Genomic DNA, 6,347 nt, shown 5'->3' on the forward strand with positions numbered 1-6,347 from the left:
CCTGCTAGTTTCTCCTCTCTGTCCTGAGCCCTGCACCACTGTACAGGAGCGTCAAAGCCTGAGACATGAGAGCAATTCAGATTTGCATTGTTACAATGAGGGAGAAAACCAAGAAAGTTGCCAGATTAAAAATAAACTCATTCCATACAACCCACTGACAATCCTCTGGGGTACGCGTGTTTTAGCTCTAAGCAGGTAAGCATTTAGATTTTTGCTATCAGCCCGGATAAGCTTCAATAACTTCTTTAAGGGATGTGCGCCAAATACTCTACAAAATTCCGTGGCAGTAAGAGCAGTCAACCAGTCCTTGAAACTTTGGATTCTCCTCTAAAAAAAAATAACTCTTATTTTCCCAGCACAGAAATTTCAAGCTTCTTTACTTGCAGCAGTAGTTCAACTGACATTCTTTAATGCTGAGTAGAATTCAACAGCATTTCTTTGGGAACCTGTGCCTGGTCTATTAAAACTTGTCCTGGGCTGGGGATTTAGCTCAGCGGCAAAAGCGCCTGCCTGGCAAGCGCAAGGTTGTGAGTTCGGTTCCTGGTACCAGAGAAAACCGCCCCCCCCCCAAAAAAAAACAAAAAACCTGTCCTGATTTCTCTCACGTTACCTTGACATTCAAGGCCATGAAATGATGCTGTATATTCCTGAGGCTCCTTTTGGCAAAAGTTGAACATTAATGAAGTTTTCATTCTGAGTGTCATTGACTGATTTATTCTATTTTCTGGAAGAAAAAGCTGATTTTTGCCCTATACTCAGTTTGGAGTGATGTGTTTTTCTTTCTCCACTTCTGAGGTTGTCTGATTATACACTCCCTGGATTTCCAATCCAGGCAAATGAGGCACTAGGTTATTTCACATTTTGGTTATATCTACAGTGGATTTTATGACAGTTTTGGTATTAAAGTCAGAGTTTCACTTCAAGAAATGAAGTGTTGGCATTTGAGCTGGAAAAGCTTAGGCAGGGGATATTTTTGCACCCTGTGGAGTAATGAATGTTACACCAACATATGGCTTCAGACATGAGCGTCCCCTCCTTTGAGCCCTTCTGTGGGGAAGCCCCAGGGCACACCATTTGGAACCGTGCTGCCTAAGCAAAGCTGACTTTTAGATCAGAATGGGTAATGAATATCACAGCCACCGAGCCTTCCAAAAGCAATTTTTATTCCTCTCTGATTCTCACAATACATATACTTTCTTTTGTGTTGCTTTTGTCTTCTCATTAGTCAATGACTCTTTCATTTTCTTTCTTTTTCTTTTTTGCTTTAGTTCTCCTCTGCGTGAACCTTTGCTGTCCCATGTTCAACCTTATTAAAGTTATCTGAATCTAAAAGTTAATGGGCTCCTAATTTAAAGCAATCTTTAAAAGGCAGTCTGGTTTGCTATAGATCTCCAGTGTTGGTAATTATAAGTGATAAAGAAATTCTACAACCACTTTATCATTCTTGAGTAGGGGATTGGTGATTACATCTCTTTTAGGTAGAAGTACCTTTCCTTTAGATCACAGTTCTCAGACTGTGGCCTAAGGAACCCTTCAGGTCATCGAGATCTTTTCAGGGAGTCTGTGAGATCAGAGTTTTAAAAGCATTAAGAGTCAACAGGTAATGATTTTTTTCACCTTCACCCTCTTACCTATATAAAAATGTTATTCCTGTTAAAGGTAATGGGTTTTTTTTATTATTGTTACCATTAAATGAATCAGCCAATACATTTAAAAAGTATTCATCTATATATTTAATCCTTATAAAACAAAAGCCCTTGTGGCTCCTCAATTATTAAGAGTGTAGAGTCTAAAAGTTCAAAAACACTTTGTTAGATTATAGCCTGGGCAGCCAAGTATTAGTCTTTGTTTCAGAGTAACTGCTATGAAGTGTACAAATCACAACAGATTTTAATAGTAAAATACGTCCTGGAAGTTTGAACTCCAAACTACATTCAAAATCTAGCCAGCTCCTTTAATTGTTTTATTTGTAGCAGTTTTTCTGGATCCTACTGCAGATCTGCAAACCCCCAGCTTCTTGAATTGTTTTATTTGGAGCAGTTTGTCTGGATCAGCATTTTGCCTCACTGGGGCCTCCTTTATGTGGGGATAACTGAGTGAGAAGGTGTTCTCCTGTTCTGAGAGAGGAACATTGCCCCCTGGCTGTGTGAAAGAAGGAATCAATTAAAGCACTGAAATCGACCCCTTCCTGGAGTGACCCTGACAGGTGCAGTGCTGGGTCCTCATCCTTCGCTGACCACGCAACACCTGGAGCAGTCATGAAGCGACTCCAGGAGGCAGATGAATTTTATCACGTTGACACTGGAACTGTGGTCACTAGATCTATTATAAGCCTGATTTTAAAATGGTAATTTGTAATTCACAGTATTTTACTTGTGCAAAGGTGGACTTCAGAGGCTATTTGCCATGTGGATCGAATTGGTTCATTCATATACTTCAAAGCCTGAGGATGCTAAGGGACACCTGGACACTGACGCATCTCCTGGAAGGTCTGAGGGGTCTAAAAGCCTCCCAAGGGGGGGTCCTCTGATTAGCTGAGCCCTCCTTTAGAGGGCTCATTTCAGGCACATGTGGGTACACACAGATCCTCCTTTAGAGGGCTCCCATTTCCACATATGGGTACACAGATCCTTCAAATAGAAATAAAACTCAGTAGGATTTCCAATGGGCTTCCAGTCTATTGAAGACCTCTCTCCACATCTGCTGGAAAGTTTCACTTCAGCCTTTGGGATGTGTGATAATTCTTTCTAATCAAAGATACTCACTCTTACCTGGACAGGGAATTTTATAGAAGTGATTTGCTTCTCCTACTCTTCTTTTCCTAATACTAAAGATATCAGTATTCAATAAAATCTCACTCAGCTTTCACGTTACCAGCTTTTTCTTTCACTCAGAAAAAAAAGACAATGTTTACTTATGTTCCTGGTAATAGTTTTATTATAAAAAATGTAACTGTAGAAATTTTGTTCTCTCGGATCTTACCAATGCATATCTTAGAGGATTTCATTGTGGATATTCTTTGTTCCAAATATTTGTTTAAGACATTGAAACACATCACGTGACCGGATATCAGATCCTGTCATTAAACATCAACTGAATCAGCAGTGTGAACAAACAACTCTAGAATCTCATGAATAGAAATTTCAAAGTTATAGGATTCTGGGTGAACCACAAGGCCACCCTAGAGGAGACTGAGATGACGGTTTTGAACTATACAAAGCTACAAACCAAAAGAATTCCAGAACTATTTGTTATCCAGAACCCTCCTAATAAAATTTAACTAGACAATTTCTATAAAATAAAGTTATCTACCCATTTCAAATTGAAAATGTATTAAGAGAGACCGAAGAAAGGCTGTTTTGAGGCTGCAGAGAAGTTTTGTGGAGCCAATACTGCTAACCAGGGTCATGGCTGTCATTGAGGATCATTCTCTTTCTTAACAAATTTGTTAAAGATAAGATAAAGTTTCTGCAGCATCAGCTGAAGTTACCACATGCCAAACTTAGCCAGAGGGAGACCAAAAATACACACAAGTGAGGGACATTTTCCAAGAAGAGACAATAAATTCCGAAGTGAGGTGTGTCACTCAGTGTCATGGCCCAGCATTGGTTTTGACTATCAGTGACAGATGTCCAACCTGGCTTGAAATTGCACAAACCGTGTTCCAAACTAAATTAGAAAATGGACAAAATATTTTGATATGTTGTATTATGGTGAGACAGCACAACTTCCTGTCTGTCTTTATTGATCTATCTGAAATACTCCTCAATAATAAAAATTTCAAGACTGAAACTCTGCCATTAGAATCAACCATTTCTCACACCCCATCAGAAGACAAAAAATTCACTATGACCCCATTATATCTGCACCACTTTCCTGAGCAGAAACCTGTCCTATAGCACAAGAAGGATCAAAGCCCTGGTGATTTGTTGGAAGAAGAAAAAACTGACAGCAATTTGTTACCAAACTCTGTTTTCTTCCTGGCTTGCTTAGGAAGACCTCAGCTGAAAGTGTCTCCTTTGATGCCTTATTGAGCTGCGGTTGGACACCGACTAACAGGCCTGTGATGGACGTGAAATGAGAGGACATTCACCTGAAAAGAGGGCAAATGCTAACTTCTGTTTCGAAAATGGGAGAAGACAAAAGGGCACCTGCTTATAAAGAAAGGTTGAAGAGAAATTTTAGGTCATCTCTCACATCTTCCTTTCTTACCCATAGTACTTCATACCTGGCTATAGAGAAGCTCTTGCTTGGGATGTTTACACACTGGTTGGGGCACGAGTCTACAGTCTGATGTGGTGTCAAATTACAGCACTCTGTAGCTATAGGATCTGGCAAATTATTTAACTTCTCTATACCTCAGTTTCCTCATCTGTAAAATAGGACTGCTATTCCCACTACTCACAAAAGATCAATTTATACATGTAAAGTGCATAGTAATAGTGTCCTGCATTTAAAATCAATATAACCTATATATTCAATAATTCATACATAGATAAAACATACTTCAACTATATAGAAGCTCTGAAATATTAAACAAATTTATAACATTATATATAATAAAAATGCCCATAATAAGATATACAAATAGTAAAAAAATTAAATAAAACTACCATGTTCTCCAAAATCCTTTGACAAATGAAGACATGGTTCAAATCCTACAAAAGAGATAATAAAGAAATATACACAGTAATCATAAAAATATCTCAATGTGGAAAATACATCAATCTGCATGAAAGGTCTTATCTAAAGCTTAATATACCTAAACTATGAATTTATAAGTAATATGGGAGTAAGAGATTTTTCAAGAACCAGACATATCCCCATGGAGGGTGAGCTAATACTCTCTCTTTCTTAAAAAGCTCTTTTTAGTATGGAGCAGAGCCATTAAAATAATTTTATTAACCTCATAGCTTAATGTAATAGATACTCAGTAAACACATTGGTAATAATTATGGTAGTGATAGCTTTCTTATGAAAAATAATAAAATTTCATTAGCAACAACTAATATTTGATTAGGTCATTACAAAGCACTTCCCATATAGTTTTTGATAGAACATCAAAGCACTCTCCCAAAAATAGTGTGCTGGTCTTTTTCTTAGATGGAAAAATTAAACTCAGGGAGGCTGAATTAAACTCAGAGGTTGCATAGTGCTAGTAGTACAGATGACTTCCAAATTCAAGCTCATCTCTCTGTTCACCACACTCTAGAGAGGGCAGCAGAAGGGATCTGACTGAGTAATGCCAAATTGTTATAATTATTCAACAATTGGTGATGTTCATGTGGCTAATGATAGTAAGTGGAGTTTCCCCTTCAAAAGATGCTTACCCATCTTTGGTGGGCAATGACTTTTTTTTTTTTTTCTTGCCTCTGTTTCTTCAAAATTACCAGTGCAGCTGTCACAATATCAGAGGAAATAAACTTCTATGGGCTAAGTTTCTCTTATAGCTCTTTCTGGTCTGTGTTAAATAACCTCATATTTGAGAGTTTGTAATTACTAAAAGCAACAGTATGTAGCATGATTACTCTTTCTTTCTTTTCTTTCTTTTTTCTCTATCTTTTTCTTCCTTCCTTTCTCTATTTCTTCCTGTCTTTCTTTCTTTGTCAAACTTCATTGAAAATTACTTTAAACTTCTTTTAAAAAGTAAACTCACTTTCAAAGAGTAAAAATTTGCTACAAATTAGAGATATTCCATATGCAAAGGAAATTCTCAAAAACGAATTCCAGAAAATGTTGATTAGTGGTTCATCATTCAAGTAAGAGCCGTGTGCTGATTCCCCCTGGTGTGTAAGTACTTGGAAAGTGTGTTGTCTCCAACATAACAGTGAGAGCTGAGGTAGCAAAGCAGCATTGTGATCCCCGCCCCAGGAGAGGCAGGCCAGGCGTAGGACAGTTAGTTGATCCACAGGCTGGCTGACCTGCGGCTGAACATGCTCGAAGAGGCAATGGCCACCATGCAACTGGATAAGAAGTCAACTAAAATGTGAACAAGTTGCTAAAGGCCAAGTGTGAGCTACCATGACGGGAAAGATCCCTGGGAACACTAGACACTGGGGATTTATTCTCCCAGCAGGCTCATGGCCCCTTCAGACTGTCACAAGGAAGAGCAAGAGCAGGACAGACTAAGGGAGCTGGCGTATGTAGTACAGGTGTGTAGAAGGGGACTGGCTTCTTTGGAGGGCACAAGAACCTAACCTTTTTCCCTTTCTGGGTCTGTTCTTCTAGAAGAAGTAAAACGCTTAAATCAGTGAGGAAGGGCAGCAAGCCCTATAAGCCCCATAACAGTTGCACATGTAAGGATCCATTATTGCTGGAGAAAGAAGAGAGGGAAAAACCCTCCACTT

This window comes from Chinchilla lanigera, unplaced genomic scaffold (genome assembly GCF_000276665.1).
Source record: "Chinchilla lanigera isolate Chin_1 unplaced genomic scaffold, ChiLan1.0 scaffold00022, whole genome shotgun sequence".
Lineage (NCBI taxonomy): Eukaryota > Metazoa > Chordata > Mammalia > Rodentia > Chinchillidae > Chinchilla > Chinchilla lanigera.